Here is an 18,179-nt window from a genome sequence, read left to right as displayed (position 1 = left end):
GATTATAAACTGTATCCAATCACAGCGCGCGGAGCACAATCGTGTTTATCATGAATCTTTATCACATGATGTCGTGATATTACATTTAATTTTTGTATGACATATTTACGTTGAAATTTGAATTGATACGAATTTTTCATTTAATATTTACGCGTTTCCGTTATTTAATAAAAGACGGGAATTGTGATTGTGATTCTTATAATTTCTACTTGTGTTTTGTCTCCTACCTACTTGATTATAAATATGAAACGGATAGCCCCACTCAATCGTTAGTCCTTATATTATTAGCCTACTTGCCTTTTTACCTACTTGCGATTTATAACACATAATGAACATCATAAAAATGACGAACAAGAGACGAGTGTAAAAAAGTCAAGACCAAGGGAGAATAAACGACAAACAATTAATGTTCATGGTAGACCATATGTTACAAGACCATGTCGCAACTGGCAAATTTCAAACTATAAATGGAAAAAAATTACCTCTAAGTATCGTGGGATGAGTTATACACCTCAACGATTTTCGGAATACTGGTGTAAAAGAAAAAAATATAAAATCCTGGAAAGAGGTAATAAGATAAATACATTTTAAAATATTACATTAATAAAATATTAAAGTTAACACTAAGCTTTTCTTTAATCTTTATTTGGTGATTTGTATGTGAATGAAGAGTTATAGCACTGGTTTTTTAATATAGATACTATAGTACTATGCTATAACCAATTGTTATTCGCTTAAGTTTATTGCATTTGCAAGTGTTAAAAATTATACGTCATTAATTTAAATTATAAAAATAATTTTCTCTGAATCGGTTCCAAACTGTCAACTCATATCTACAAAATAACAGTTATACATTAATACATACCTATTATATCTCGTATTATATTCTTATATGTGCAATAATTTTTGTGTATATTATATTACTATGTTGTTTGTATTAAACTGAATAACCTAGGTAGGTATATACCTAATTATTTCTTGTCTAAATGTTACGTTTTAGAATTGTGTAAATTATTATCATGAATTTAGTGACCACCTACTGACAGTTTAGTACTTTCCTTATGTTTAACCATAATTAATGTAGTAAAATGAATAAACTAACTATTTAACTTATTAGTTTTTATAAAATTATTATTTTATCATTTGTAAGCATGGTTTGTAATTTAAATGTATAACTATTTCATGTACCTAGAACAAATTATAAGTATCATTTTAAAATAATAACCTTACAATAAAATGTATATTTTATAATTGGTTTGTACTGTTTTAATTGTATTTTATTTTTGAATATTATATTTTAATTTGTATAAATGTTTAAGTATGCTTGTTTTATTTTCCAGCTATGAATTATGTTCTGCCACAGTCTATTGATCCTATGAAATCAACCAATTTAGATGATACTAATTGTAAGTATTATTTATTATAAAAATTATGTAAAAATCTAAATATTTTATATTTATTGCTTTACAGGTTCAGTTATAAACAGCCAAGTTAAGTTGCCATAATCTATTGGTCCCATGAAATCAACCCACTCAGATGATACTTGTAAGAATTATTTATTATAAAAATCATATGAAACTAAATATTAAATATTTTATATTTTAATTGGTTTACAGGTTCATTTATACACAGTCGAGTTGAGCTTGTATCTACAATAAATCATTCCTCATCAATTAGTGTTGCTCCTATACCTTTTGTGTCGACGACCAATCGTTAGTATTATAAAGAATTTCAATAAATATCATCAATGATTTTTAATTTTCTATTTATTTTTCAAGTTAACGACCTTGATGGAATACAACCACTTGATTCAATAACACCTGAAGATCCTGGTTCTACTCAAAAAAAGTATACTCTTCCAAGGAGAAAATGAAAAGGCTATCTAAAAGAAATCAATTTTACTCAGCAAAAATACATGATACCAAAAAAACAATTTCTATACAAGGCAGTAGTGGATCTGAAAAAAACGTTATCCATTGTAAATAAGCAACATTCAATAACTGAACATAAGGGTTCAGTTGCGCCCTAGGTTAGGTTAGAAAGTCTAGCTTTTACTCTCTGAATGGTCAAGTGAGTTACTATGAAATCAGATAGTAATTTATTTATGCGTAATATTTTTTAAACATAATATTTTATTTTAAATTAACAGTTTATAGGTGGCAACAAAAAATTAGAAAAGGAAGCTTCAGACACTGCAAAACTCTGTCTATTTGTGAATTAAATTATTTGACAGTGTTTATAATAGTTCCAATTATTCAGCCTGGGAAGGAATTTGCGCAATGCTGTGACGTCCACATCAATCCATTGGAAATTCTGGAAGGAAGCTCTATTGGTTTTAGAGAGTATGAATTTTGGAACCAGTAAAGTTCCAACCATAAAAACCTAGATATCCACAATAATGTTTCCAATATTTATTTAAAAAAACTTAAATAATGGTTTTAAATTTATACCTGCGCTTAAATTGCGCTCCTTTAATCAAGACCCAGGGGAAATATTTTCTGTTAAGCCCGCAGTCATGGTTTACAAAATACAATCCCAACTTTTTCCATTTTCAAAATTCATTTAAATCACTTGTTATCAATAATTTGATTTCTTCTCAATCTGTTGATGCAAACTTTCAAAAATATAATTGTGATAATTTAATGTGAAAAGTACTTGACACCTTAATTATGACAAGGAGGCGAAAATTATATTCTTTTGCATATTTTTTTATACAGTCACACGGGGGTTTGAAAATCTTTACAAATCACGAAACATGTAAATGAATGGCAAAAGTTGTTTTTGCATATTTGAGAATATTTCAAAATAAAAGAATATTTTGTATAATAAAGAATATTAGAGAATATATCGATTAATTATATAGATTTTTATATTTTGTGTTGCAGTGGTGTAAATAATATAAATGATATGCCCGATAATAGTGATATATATTCGTGTTGTATATTTATGTACCAATGTGTATACGTTAATTGTTATTTATAAGTTATAAACCTATAACCCATATAGTAATTTTTTAGTTGATTTATAGTACATAACAATGAAAAATTGTGTTAAAAATACGTCATTTATTTAATTTAATTAAACAAATAAAATATTACCTATATAAGTTGATGTTTTTTTTTAAGCGGTATTATTTTTTCTTAACTATATACCTATTTATTTTTTAGTATTTTTTTAGTATTATGTACTTTATTCTTGTGCATATAAAGGCATATTTTTAATTTAAGAGAATATATTTATATAAAAGCATATTTATTGCATATTTTATTATATATTTAAAGAATATTGGAAGAATATTTTCAACTTTTAAGAGAATATTAGCATTTTATTTTGAATATTTTAAGAGAATATTATTCACGCCTCTAATTATGAATAATACAGGCGTAGATGATATTATATTTGAACATAATATTCATAATTATTACAAAGCAGAGGCAGAGATTGTGTTATATACTATATTATATTTATATTACTAAGAACCTCATAAAAACTGTAAAATGTGATACTTGCCTCACAGTATTAACTGGTATGTATAGTAAATAAAGTGTAGTAAACCATAGTTTATTATTATACCTATCATGCCTATTTCCAAATTAATTTTAATAAGCTAAATTTCAGTTATGTTTTGTAATAATTTATTAAATTATGTTTAAGTACTAAGTCTTACTGTAGTTGGCCAGAAGCTGCTCTTCTCAACTTAAAATCAAAAGGAGGTTTGACATACCTAAATGATTTTATTTTTGGATTGCTGAGTACCTACTGTTGAAAAATCATTTACTAAGCACCGAGAAAGTAATAATGTTTTCGTATTGACTTCCTATTGATAAGTTCTTTAAAACTAATAAGTGAAGAGGGGGACTATGTAGAAAACAGGTCAGTCAGCGGTTTTAAAACTTCTGGCCATCTTTTACCGAAAAGTAATAAATATAATAAAGTCAATTTTTTTATCAAAGTACTATTATATTTTCTTACCAGTTACCACAGTAATTGTTGACTATTTCAGGGCTGCAACTCGTAAAAAGTGAGAAAAGTGACCAATTGTTTTTTTTTAGTTGATTAAAAGTGACTTTTTAAATTGGCACAAGCAATGCAAAAAACCTGTGTATTTGAATGCTTTTACCCCCGTGTTGAAATGTTATTATTACGACGATCCTTTTCTAAGAGCCATGCATCTTCAACTGTACATTTTGTCATGATCAGAAAAAAATATGATTTCATTTGATACACACCAATAACAAAAAAAAAAAATAACACTAATTTACTTGACAAATTGAAAATTTAAGCAGTGTATAAAACACTTAAAACTTGAATAACAAAATATAAAGATTTCTATTAAACAAATTAGAGAAGATTACAACTAGTAATGATAATAAATATATACATATATATTGGTTATAGTGGCACACAACAGTGTTCAATAAACCCACAGGTAATGTATGTATAGGTAATACATCCACTGGTCATACAATATTACCAGCAAACCTTTTTTTTTATATATTATATAGTCTACAACTACCACAGAATAGATGAAATCAGAACGGACACTCTCCAAACCTATTCTGTGGTGAAATCACGGACTAAGATATCTTAGTCCGTGCCCCGTAGGTAAAACTAAATGAACAAAACTTTTAAAAATTACACGATTAATTTCGGTTTCTGTCTCGGAACGGCTGTAAGTGAGAAAAGTGACAGTTTTCGAAATATAGTGACAAACAGTGACAGAGTTGCAGCTCTGCTATTTATTACCTACCCTACATAAATCTGATAATAATAAAAGATTGGCTACAAATTTTAGTGTTAAACACTTACAGACTACGAATTCGGGATTTGGCTACCTGGTATTCTGTTAGATTAACAAGATTTATAATAAGAGTTTAAATCATACCAAAAATATTTAATGTGGGTATAATATCTTTAATTACTAATAACTATAAATTGTGTTGGTATAATGATTACTCTTAAATAAATATTTACGATAAAAAAAAAAATAATGACTTAAATTCAATCTTTTCGTTATATTTTATTTACAATAAAAATTAAACATTATTGTCATCTAATGTAGAGTAGATCGGTACCCACTTGATTGGTTTTTTAATAGGTGTTTAAAATAATAATATTATATTATGAACTACAAATTTAAAAAAAAGGTGGGTAAGTGGATGTCGCTCTGCTGTACAGTAGATTACAAGTCGGTCACTGTAATGGATGGTGTTAAATTTGAATTCAATGATATAATATCATTGTATAAGGAAAACGATTCTGAGCGAAAATGGTCAATCAGCCATGATATTACCAAGTATATTTGATGATATTATTGTGAATAAAGTAATTTATATATAACCTATTTACGTGAAGCCTTGTTTTAAATTTTCAATCCTTAGTTATAAAAGTTGAACGTTGAATGAATAACTATGAATGCTTATAAAAAAAAATTGTGCATATGTATTTTTAATATTTTTCAACTGCTATTAGAACGATATATCAGGAGCCTTATATTAAATTTTCACGCTTTGTTACCCAACAAATAACTTTTATTGATATTTATAGAAAAAAAAACTAAAATAATTGAAAACTGACAATGTTTGTCAACAGCTCAAAAAGAGTCAAAATATTTTATACATTTTATGGTATATAGAAAATGCCAATATAAACACTCGGTGAAAATTTCAAGTATCTACAGTCATTCGTTTTTTAATTACAATAAAATAAGAAAATTGTTACACGAGAAATCGAGTGAATATCAAATGTTGTAAAAATATAAATTTCTGACGCTCATAAAAATTTAATTTAATTTTCTTGTAGACATTTTTTTTTTGATAAAGTTAGACAAACTTATGAGTAATGTTACATTACATTTTCAAATATTAGATTTAAAAAGAAAAATTTTTATGACTTCTCAACTCATAATAATTTGCTAATTTTCGTGATTTTTCCGTATTTCGTCAAAATTTGAACTTTAAATGCTTATAAACAAAAACTGTGACTAAGGATTTTTAATTTTTTTCAAATGTCATTGTAACAATATAGTAGGAGCCTTGTATTAAATTTGCAAGCTTTTTTACCCAACAAATAAAATTTTATTGATATTTGTAGAAAAAAAAACTAAAAAAAAATGAAAACTGAAAATGTCCGGAAACAGCTCAAAATAAGTCAAAATATTTGGAAAATGTTATGGTGTATAGAAAATGCAATTATAAACATTCAGTCAACATTTCATGTACCTACAGTCATTTGTTTTAGAGTTGCACCGAAAACCAAAATCGATTTTCTCGAAAACAGATTTCGCGTAAATATTCCCGTTTTTCCTTAATTTTTCTTTTGAAAACTACTGAGAAATTTTTACTTTTGACCCCCCCAAAGTACCAACTAGATTCACTTTCCTATCAGAAAAGTTACCGTTGAAGAAAATCCAAGCACTTTTACTGTCCTAAAAGGTGAGGACAGACACAAAAAAAAAAAAAAAAAAATAAAAAAAAAAAACACACATTGTAAAATCAATACATTCATCGCTTCGCTCAGAATCTAAAATATTATCCGATATTGTGAGTTGGTATGCATATATAATATATATATAATTTACGTGTCTCCTTCACCGAGCCACGTTACGTTGAAAGCCCATAGGTGCAAAAAATAATTCAGAGAAGTTGACTGATAGACGCTCGTTCCAAGTAGGTACGTTTTATTGCAATATAGTAGGTAGTTATTGATTGTTAATGTATGAAAAAGTCATTGGGTATTTAAATGTGTTCTTGGACCGTGGGAAGTTTGGTGAGTTTCAAAACGGACCCCTGCCGAAACTAGTTGGTGACCCCTGTCGTATAAGAACAATAAGTTTAGTAATTACAATATCTCTAAGCATTGGCGTAATTCTATTAAATTTTAGTAGGTGCACAACTTTTATTGGTCCAATCATCGTAGAAACAAATTAAGTCTTATTTAAACCCAATTGTTTTGCTTGGGTGCACTAGGTATATATTTTAGATTCTGAGCAGAGCGATGTATTGATTTTACAATGATTACGAAAATGTTATGGTGCATATAAAAAATTGCTAAAATAAACATTCAGTGAAAATTTCATTTATAATCATTATTTTGTTTAGAGTTACACTAAAAAACAAAATTAATTTTACCAAAAACTGGTTTGGCATAAAAATTTCAGTTTTTTCTTAATTTTTTGTCTGTTTTTCCTTACGCTTTTGAATATTAAAGTACCAACTAAATTCACTGTCCTACTAGAATAGATGCTGTTGAAGAAAATTGAAGCATTTTTATTGTCCCGAAAAATGATGAAAAAAAATATTATACATAATAATAACAGTAATAAAATGTGATATTTATATGAAATTAAAAATGTTATTTTGGTAAATTTAGTCTATAATCTATGATAGCGACACGGCTATCCGTTATAAATTATAATGAATTAGTAATAAAAACATAATTATTATATAAGTTATAACTTCGTTTTATTATTTGTTCAGTCATATAATCTTTTATAAAAAGTTTGACAAATCAATGAAATAATATTTATTTTCATAGGTTTAAAGTTCAGCTTCTACAGGTGCAAAAACATATCTTTGCTACACAATACCAGGGTGTGAAAGTGCACCGTCATGCACCCCCGTAATTACGCCACTGTCTCTAAGTATAAAATATATCGTAGGTATGAATTAAATTATTTAGAGAAATTAATTTTTCTTCTATGCTTTGTATAATACATTATGACTTAGTTACGAATTATAGTCATGATTAATGTTAAGGCTTAGAGTATATTATACCTACATACTAATGTGAAGAAAAAATGATGGCCAGTTATTAAAATCCATCCTACTTACCTACTTGGCTACTCATCGTTTAGTAGGTATACCGTATACCAGTTAAATTAACCACTGACATTGCCCTCACAGCACGTCGACGCTATATTCAACTCAATTACTAACAGCTATACTGTCTTAAAGTATAAAGTTGTTAAAATTAAATATTTCTTACCTGATAGTTTATAGAATATATTGACATGTTGTCGTTCTGACCATCGGCTGGAAAATAAAGGCTATTCAAAACTGTTTCCTCATTATTCATTTAAATTAAATAACATTGCACATTTGTATTAAAGACAAAAATGAACAATGGGCATAGGCGTAAATAGTGTTTGAAATTTAGGGGGGGCTGTAGCTCAGGTCTATACTTGATATTCTATTATGATGCTTTTAAATTGAAGTAGTGGAATCAGTAGTTTTGGGGGGGCCTATAGAAATTCTATGGGGGTTAAGCCCTCCCAGCGGGACCTATTTGCGCCTATGGCAATGGGTTTGGTCTACCCAATATAATATATTATGTTCTTCCGTCGTCAACCATAATATTATGTTGAATGCGGCCCGGATATAGCTTGGAGTAATTACCGTCAAACGGCTGAACTTGGTCAGTTTTAAAATTCTATTGTAAATAGCTTTAAGATTAATTTTATTAATCTAGACGCATTTTCAATGTACCTAACATTTTTTTTTAGTTAAGGTTGATTTATTGATTTCTGTTGCATTTGAACCATACAAATTATTCCTTCTAAGGTTTATTTTTATTTTAGTAGGTACTATATTTTCTTATGCACAACCTATTTTATCAATTAGTTAAACTAACTCGGGGCAGTATATTAAATTTTTTAAAAATACTAGTCAATTTTATGAATTTAACAAATATATTTTGTACCTGCAGGTGGCTGGTGAGTATATATTAACATAAAAAAAAATAAAACATAATTGCTGACCAATTAAATAATAAGTAGGTATTATAATATGTAAATAGCATTAAAAAAACAGGGTTGAATAACAGTGGCCCAAATTGGACTGAATGAGTAAAACGTAATTTATTGAAATGTATGCAGGATTTTAACAATTTATAATATAGAATAGTAAATTTAACACACATCTGAACATATATTTTAGATTCTGGGCGAAGCGATATGTATGCATTGATTTTACAATGATGTTTTTTTTTTTATTTTTGTGTCTGTCATCACCTTTTAGGACAGTAAAAATGCTTGGATATTCTTCAACAGTAACTTTTTTGATAGGAAAGTGAATCTAGTTGGTACTTTGGGGGTTCAAAAGTAAACATTTCCTAGTAGTTTTCAAAAGCGACGTGAAAAACAAAAGAAAAATTAAGGAAAAACGGGAATATTTACGCGAAATCTGTTTTCGAGAAAATCGATTTTGGTTTTCGGTGCAACTCTAAAACAAATGACCGTAGGTACATGAAATTTTGACTGAATGTTTATAATTGAATTTCCTATACACCATAACATTTTCCAAATATTTTGACTTATTTTGAGCTGCTTCCGGACATTTTCAGTTTTCATTTTTTTTAGTTTTTTTTTCTACAAATATCAATAAAATTTTTGTTGGGTAAAAAAGCTTGAAAATTTAATACAAGGCTCCTACTATATTGTTACATTGACATTTGAAAAAAATTAAAAATCCTTAGTCACAGTTTTTGTTTATAAGCATTTAAAGTTCAAATTTTGACAAAATACGGAAAAATCACGAAAATTAGCAAATTTCTATGAGTTGAGAATTCATAAAAATTTTTCTTTTTCAATCTAAGACTTAAAAATGTAATACAAGATTATCCATAAGTTTATCTACCTTAATAAAAAAAAAAAAATGTCTACCAGAAAGTCAAATTAAATTTTTATGAGCGTCAGAAATTTATATTTTTACAACATTTGATATTCACTCGATTTCTCGTGTAACGATTTTCTTATTTTGTTGTAATTAAAAATGTATGACTGTAGATACTTGAAAATTTCACTGAATGTTTATATTAGAATTTCTACACGCGATAAAATATTAAAAATAATTTGACTCTTTTTGAGCTGTTTACGGACATTCTCAGTTCTCAATTTTTTTAGTTTTTTTTTCTATAAATATTAATAAAATTTTATTTGTAGGGTTAAAAAGCGTGAAAAATGTATGCAATGCTCCTGATATATTGTTTTAAATGCAGATAAAAAAATTAAAAATTCGTTGTCACAATTTTTTTTATAAGCATTTAAAGTTCAAATATTGACAAAATACGTAAAAATGACGAAAATTTGCAAATTATTTTGAGTTAGAAATTCATAAAAAATTTTCTTTTTAAATCTAAGATTTGAAAATGTAATACAAGATTATCCATCGGTTTGTCTACCTTTATCAAAAAAAAATGTATGTTACAAGTGGGTCACTGTAATGGATGGTGTTAAATTTGAATTCAATGATATAATATCATTTTATAAGAAAAACGATTCTAAACGAAAACGTTCAGTCAGCCTATGACATTAGTGCATTACCAAGTATATTTGATGATATTATTGTGAATAAAGTAATTTATATATAACCTATTTACTTGGAACCTTGTCTTAAATTTGCAATCCTTAGCTATAAAAGTTGAACATTTTATAAATTTTTAACTACAAAATAATTTTTACATTATTAAATTTGTCAAAATTCGATCTTTAAATGCTTATAAAAAAAAATTGTGCCAATGTATTTTTAATATTTTTTCAACTGCTATTATTACGATATATCAGGAGCCTTGCATTAATTTTTCAAGCTTTTTTTACCCAGAAATACAACTTAATTGATATTTATTGTAAAATGGAAACTGAAAATGTCCGTAAGCAGCTCAAAATAAGTCAAAATATTTGGAAAATGTTATGGTGTATAGAAAATGCTCTAAATAAGGCTCTTAATATAATGTTTCAAAGACAGATAAAAAATATTAAAAATTCACAATTTTTTTTTATAAGCATTTAAAGATAAAATATTGACAAAATACGTAAAAGTGACGAAAATTTCCAACTATTTTGAGTTAAAAATTCATAAAAAATGTTATTTTTAAATCTTATATTGAAAAATGTAACACAAGATTCCTCATAAATGTCACTACATTTATCAAAAAAAAAAAAAAATGTCTACAAGAAAGTCAAATTAAATTTTTATGAGCGTTTGAAATTCATATTTTTACAATGGTTGCGCCGCTGTCGATCCTACGAGTATGGCATAATACTTTGTAGAATTTTACATACATAAATATAATATAATACATATATGAAGAGTTATAAAACTAAGAATTTCACTGTAGATATATTATGTGTTATGTTTTAAATGCCGCGTACTTAAACATTTTGAAAGGGACAATTTGTAAATTTATGAACTGTAGAGTGACCGAACGTATTGGACAAAGTTTGCTACCCGAAAATAGTGTCTATGGTCTATAGATAAAAAATAAACTTCGCTTCACTCAGAAATCAGAATCTAAAAAGGTGGGCAAGTGGATGTCGCTCTGCTGTACAGTAGGTTACAAGTGGATCATTGTATAAGAAAAACGATTCTGAGCGAAAACAGTCAGTCAGCCTATGATATTACCAAGTATATTTGATGATATTATTGTGAATAGCCTAACCTATTTACGTGAAGCCTTGTTTTAAATTTTCAATTCTTAGCTATAAAAGTTGAACATTTTATACATTTTTAACTACTAAATATTCATTAAATTTGAAATTTGAAAAATTAGAACTTTTAATGATTTAAAAAAAATTTGTGCTTATGTATTTTTAATATTTTTCAACTGCTATTGTAACGATATATCAGGAGCCTTGCATTACATATTCGCGCTTTTTTACCCAGAAATACAATTTTATTGATATTTATAGAAAAATGGAAACTGAAAATGTCCGTTAAACAGCTCAAAATAAGTCAAAATATTTTCAAAATGTTATGGTGTATAGAAAATGCTAATATAAACATTCGGTAAAAACGTTCCTACGGTCATTTGTTTTAGAGTTGCACCAAACAATTGAACTTCTCTCAATATTAAGTATATTATATATTATATTTTGTCGAAAGGAAATTTTATAATTTTAATCCTCTAGATTGTGATACTGTCGATTTTTACGTACCAGAACTCTTAAATTTTAATTTTCACCGACCGGAACGGACGCAAAATTTATATTACGAACCGGAATGCTGTTCCGGTCCATTTCGAGCACTGCCGCCTAGCCCATAGTGAAATTGCAAGTTCAATTAAAGCATTACATGAATATCTGCACTGCAGGATTTTTTTTAGTGTAGAGTGAGACACATTTTGTGCCGTGAAAATTGTTACTTTGTGCAGTGCAAAAAAATAATTTCAGGATATTTATTGCATATTATAAAATTATACCTACTATTATTTGATGTAAAAGTTTAACACAAAAATTAAAAAGAAGTTAACTAGTCAATCGATTGTTTTTATTTTTATAAACGATTATTATCACAAATTACCTATTACAAGTAAATATTACTTATATATTTACAAACAAAATTTTAAAATTATAATTTACAATAAAAATAGAGCATTAATATAAAATGATTTATTTGGTATATCACGGGTTATATAGTCCGGATTTATATGTTTTATTTAAGGTATTGTTCCTGAGTATATGCATTCTTCTGAAAGGTAAAAAATGTAGATAGTACAGTAGACAGTACTATAGCCGGCACAGTTCACCAGTCCGTAGGGTAGACAAAATATGCCCCACAATAATCCAAAAGTGGGAATAATAGTTTGTGCAGTCAGAAAATATCATTAAAAAAAACACTGTAATCGTTTTTAGGAAATGTTAGATTGTTAGGACTTGCTTTGATGTTAAATTCATAGTAAGATAACATTAAAATATATTTTTATTTGTATATTGTATATTATATGTCATAATTCTAACTACCTACCCAGCTCCTTAAAAAATTTATAGTTATATGGTTATGTTATAACCGTATAGGTAGTTATAGTCGTGCTATGCTTGACTAGTGATATATTGGCCCATAATGAAAATAATTCGTATATACGCCACTGATGGGGGCGTAGGTATACATTATTAATGGGGGGGGTTCGACTTAAACTACATTTTTATTTGAAACTGTAAATGTATAAGATACGTGTGTCGCGAGTAAACTCAAAAATGATAGGAATACAAAAAAACCAAAATACAATAAATACGTAAACATTTAAATTATAAAAATTAATAAATTACCTGTTTTGGCTGTAAAATAATATTAATTAGTTACACGCAAACTGAGGCCTGAGACAACTGCAATGCGCAACAGCTCCACGATAAATTACCTGATTCTTATACTTCTTATACTTCTTAATAGTTCTTATCATTAAATTCTTATACTATTATTATCAGTATTGCTGGTACGGCCGTATGCGTCGTGGTTCAAAATAAGATACGGGCGTCGGGCACTCAATTTTGTGGTTAATATTACCTATACATATATAGCTATTACAATATTGAATATAACATTAGATATCTATTTAGATAATCGTTATTTTTCGTAACAAACGCGTACTTATTGTAACACTGTATTACAAAAATATTGATCTTTGGTCTTGATTATAATTCAGCAATACAATAATCGTTTTCTTATGTTTAACTTAAAAGTAATTGTTGTTGTTTGTTGTATCTAGTATCTACATGCAATTTTTTCCTGCTATTGTATATTAACCGATTGGGATTTTTTAATGGTTGGGTGTGCGTACCCACAGATATTTAAAAATTGTTGAAAGGAAAATATCACTTAAGTAATCCAAAGTTAAATTAATAAACAGATTTTTATCACAGTGAATAACACCTAAACTATATAATAATATAATGCACTAAAACAAACACGGTCGGTGCGGCGGCTCGTGGTTTGGACGACGGGACGATCTATACTAAAATTAATTAAATGGAGAAAATTAATTGTATAATATTCTTAATTTTACATTTTTAAAAAATATTGCAAATTTTTAAATAGTAAAATAGCTATAAATCAACTACTAGTTACTGCCTACTTAACATTTGTCGTGTGCGAACATTTAAGATCCTCTTAAAGGATGTCAGCGCACTATTTGTTTTCTCTCTCAAGCCCACGCGTGACATAGACAAAATGCATTTGCGCAGAATCGTTTTTTCTATGTTTTTTAGTAATCTTAGAGTAAAATGGAGAATAATATTTTTGAGGGAATGACATATCGATTTCTCTAACTATTGTTTCAAAACGATTTAAACATAATTTAAATGTACGACATTTATTTGTTTATTTTGAAAGTCGAATACAAAGTGAGATAACAATAAAATATAAAACCGATATGTCATTCCCTCGAAATTATTGTTCTCTATCTTTTTAGTAATTGGCGATTTTACTCTAAAATTACTTAAAAACATGAAAAAAACGGTTCTGCGCAAATGCGTTTTGTCTACGTTGCGCGAGAGAGAGGAAACAATATTATTAGTGCGCGCCGACGTCCTCTTGATTTGTTACCCTGGTTATATCTCTCGGATACCAGGGGCATATGGGTATGCCGTACCCACGTACACACGAGCAGTATTCGCATGTATAAGCTCCGCACTGCAATCGTGTGGGTGCGGGTACGTTATAAACTGCGTGCGGCCCTTTAGTAACTTTAGAGCGGCGGCCCGCACTAAAATTAAATTGTTCATTCTAAAATCCGAAATTCTATAAACAGTGAATAAAAACTAGTAAATAAACTTTGAATTGAATTTTAAAATTATAATTATAAATCCGAGAAAAACATTTATGTCATTCATGTACTTTTTCCTACAATACCCTTTCCTTACAATATATATATATATATATATATAATTTTTATGTTTTTAATTATTAAAAAAATAATTAAAAATGCATGCGGCCCGCAAATAATTTTCAAAAATTACATTTGGCCCATTCTACAATCCTAGTGAGGACCGCTGTTATAAACGGATATTGGACGACCGGCAGCGTCGTACAAGCAATATTCAGAATTCATATAATACACGATTGTAATATCAGTGCATATTATAATAACTTATAAGTAGGGAACGGATTTTATTGTAAACACATATTTTTATTGAAATGAGATATTTTTAATCTGATAAGAAATGTGTACGATTGATCATTCTAATTAAAATAAACCCAAATTTACTTTACATATTTTTACATATTTTGGTATAAATACATATTTTTACATATTCGGTAAATAAGTACATAATTTGTACATATTTTGATAATTTTTGATATTTTCATTAATTTTTGATGACTAAACATTATCTGCTTCGAGTGCTTCGACTAAATTAACAAGATTAGCAATTTTGGCATTTACCTAGGTACTTATTTACGGCACGCGGCATGCCACTACATACATTAGAACTATTTCAGTTATTGCAGTCGATCTTGGTAATGCCGGACGATAAAAATATTAAATAAGGAAGTGTTAATTAAAAATATAATTTCAAATCTAAATATAGAAACTGCCACCCGCTATCAATAAAGCAAATAATTTGATAAAAAATAATAATTTAACATATATTTCTGATAATTTTGGTTTTTTGATTTGTATACTATAAAACAACTGGAAACTCGAAATTTGAAATGTAAAAATGTGATAGAAAAAAATCAAGGGCTGAAAAATTTAAAAAAACAATTAGAGATATACTCCAAGGACTAAATCCAACAGCATTATTGGATGTCGAACTTACACCACTTGATATAGTTAATATTATGAAGTATGCTATCATTACGTCAGTCGATGTGGAACGTTCATTCAGTCAATACAAAAACATTTTACGACCAAATCGCATTCATTTTACATTTTTAAATCTTAGACAACATGTAGTTTCACATTGTTTTAATAATTAGACAAGAGATAAGATTTTAATATTTTTTATTTTTTGTTAAGCGGTTATTACATAATATTTTGATTTTTTTATTACAATAAAATCCGTTCCCTACTTATAAACAACGCCCGCAATCGTGTGCGTGCGGGTAAGTTTATTGTTGCTGCGATGTATTGTATATACGGGTTCGGACGACCGGCAGCGTCGTCCATGCAGTAAAATATTTACATTATAATATTACTGTTATTGGGTAATTTATTTTTAAAATTAACAGCGTTGTCGGTTGCCAATTGCTATTATTATTATTTTAATTTCCATTTTCTACTGCGACCTGCGGCTATATAAAAAGTAAGATGCATGATAAAATACATCTATTTGGTCCAAGGCTGGGCAAGTTAATGATTTTTTTTAACAAAAAGTTAAAAGTTAATACACAATTTTTGTTAATTTTTTATTAAGTAAAAAAAGAGTTAATTTGTTTATGCATCAACAGCGTACTTAATTTTTTTCCAACCCAAAACTAAATATTATAGACTAGTGTTTATACTTTGTACCAGTGCGTATTTATGGGGGCGGCTGAGGGGGCTTCAGCCCCCCCCCCCCCGAAATCTAGGAATTGTTTATTAAGTCTACTTATTATGTTCTACTAGATGTAAAATCGTAAAAGTTCAATATAATTTTATAAAGAATTATTATTAACAACGAACAAGTTATTCATATTATAATGTGTCAATGACGATTTTGATCGTAACGATTATATCTTTGAGTTCGGTACATAATGCTTAATTTTGACGTGCGGTACTGCTGCATTATCGTAATTTTATTTGATTTACTGATATTATACACGCGTTGTCGCGTTTCAATCACCGTACAATAATTATACGAGCATTACGAGCCCGTATGAGCTAAAAATATTTCCAAGAAGTTGTGACGACGAGGGCCGTTATATTATAGCCGCTATTATAGATAAATATTTTGTTGTCTGATATATACGACGTTTAGTATCGCACGTAGTACGTACCTACTAACTACTAAGACAGTGGATTGTGACGAGTGTTTTATTATTAATTTTTTGAAATCATCATGACAAAAATTAAAATTGTGTACTAATTTTCTAACTCTTATTTTTAATAGGCTGAATTAGGGTATTTTAGTTGGAGAAAATACCACAGCCCCCCCCCCCCAAAAAAAAATATATCTAAATACGCCCCTGCTTTGTACAGTATTTCCAATTTAAGTAAGATTCGAATAATATACATTTTTAACTTTAAACAATTTACGATACATATTTTTTGACACGAAAACGAAATACTAAAATAGTGAAATATAATTAAATTAAAAACAAAATAAATTAACTTAACTTACTTCTTAAAATGAAAAATTAACTCGTTAATTTCACGTTAATTAAAAAATAAATTTATTAAGTTAACAGTTAAGTTGATGAAAAGCCAAAAGTAACCAGTTAAGTTAAAAGTTAAAATTAAATTAACTTTTTAACTTAACTTCAACTTTTTAACTCGTTAATTCCCAGCCTTGATTTTGTCATGGTAAGATGTTGTATAACTTAGTTGTATAACTAACTTGTTATAACTAACTTGTTATAACTAGAGCTACCGCTATTATATTTAAAGTCGCACCTCTCGTTGACTGCCATAAGAACTGTATTATAATTATATTAATATTATAGCTAATATTTCTAATTGTCGCATACACACAATATTGGAAATATGTCACCTCTGAATTTTCCTTATACGTGTATAACCAGTGGCGTAGCCAGGAATTTTGTATGGGGGGGGGGGCTGAGTATACAAGTACAGTATGTCTTTAATTCCGTTTTTTTTTTTTATTAATCTTGACAAATTTCTAAGGTCAACCCAGTCAATAGGGGTGGGGGCTATAGCCACCTTAGCCCCCCTGGCTACGCTACTGCGTATATAACTATATAGCTAATCTAGAGTATTACTGCAATACTACTAATATCGTCTTATTCTGTGATACTGCTTATTGTATACAATCTACAGGGTAATAACTAAATTATAATTTAATATTTCAACAAAAATGTATTTTTATATATTTGTGGCTGTACCATTACATCACAGAACAATATCGTCCTCTTAAATCAGCTTGAATCGTGCTGATGAAGCATCGGATTATTCGGATTGATAATCAAGGAACACTTTTATGATTATGCTTTTAAAAACTTGTTATCATACGCGATATGTATATGTACGGACTGAGATTTATATATAACAGATGTATGTCCGTGGATAAATATATCTTATCATGTCCATCGCCTCCCGCACTCAAGGTTTATAGTAAACATTGTCCCGCGCCACCCTTCGTTAAAAGATTGTCCATCTGTTTTTTATTCAAATTGATTATTCAAAGAGCACAGAAAAACATCAAGTTTATTAACACACGGGTCGGGTGATCCAACGATGCCTCGAACGTTAATAAAATAATAAATATCTGTAAGCATATAAATGTGAACAGTGATATTGTATATTGTGTG

The 18,179-nt window shown here is 28.2% G+C and overlaps 1 long non-coding RNA gene across 1 annotated transcript; it reads left to right on the top strand.

Moving 5' to 3' along the window:
• The first annotated feature begins 118 nt into the window (after nt 1-118).
• On the top strand, nt 119-3,078 carry LOC132935741 (uncharacterized). The gene is made up of 6 exons (XR_009663323.1): nt 119-568; nt 1,341-1,406; nt 1,471-1,545; nt 1,617-1,712; nt 1,779-2,070; nt 2,150-3,078. It is a non-coding gene; the product is annotated as an uncharacterized LOC132935741 (long non-coding RNA).
• The last annotated feature ends 15,101 nt before the right edge of the window (nt 3,079-18,179 follow it).

This window comes from Metopolophium dirhodum, chromosome 1 (assembly GCF_019925205.1).
Source record: "Metopolophium dirhodum isolate CAU chromosome 1, ASM1992520v1, whole genome shotgun sequence".
Classification (NCBI taxonomy): domain Eukaryota; kingdom Metazoa; phylum Arthropoda; class Insecta; order Hemiptera; family Aphididae; genus Metopolophium; species Metopolophium dirhodum.
Note: the sequence above shows the minus strand (reverse complement) of the source record. Positions and strands in the feature narration are given on the sequence as shown.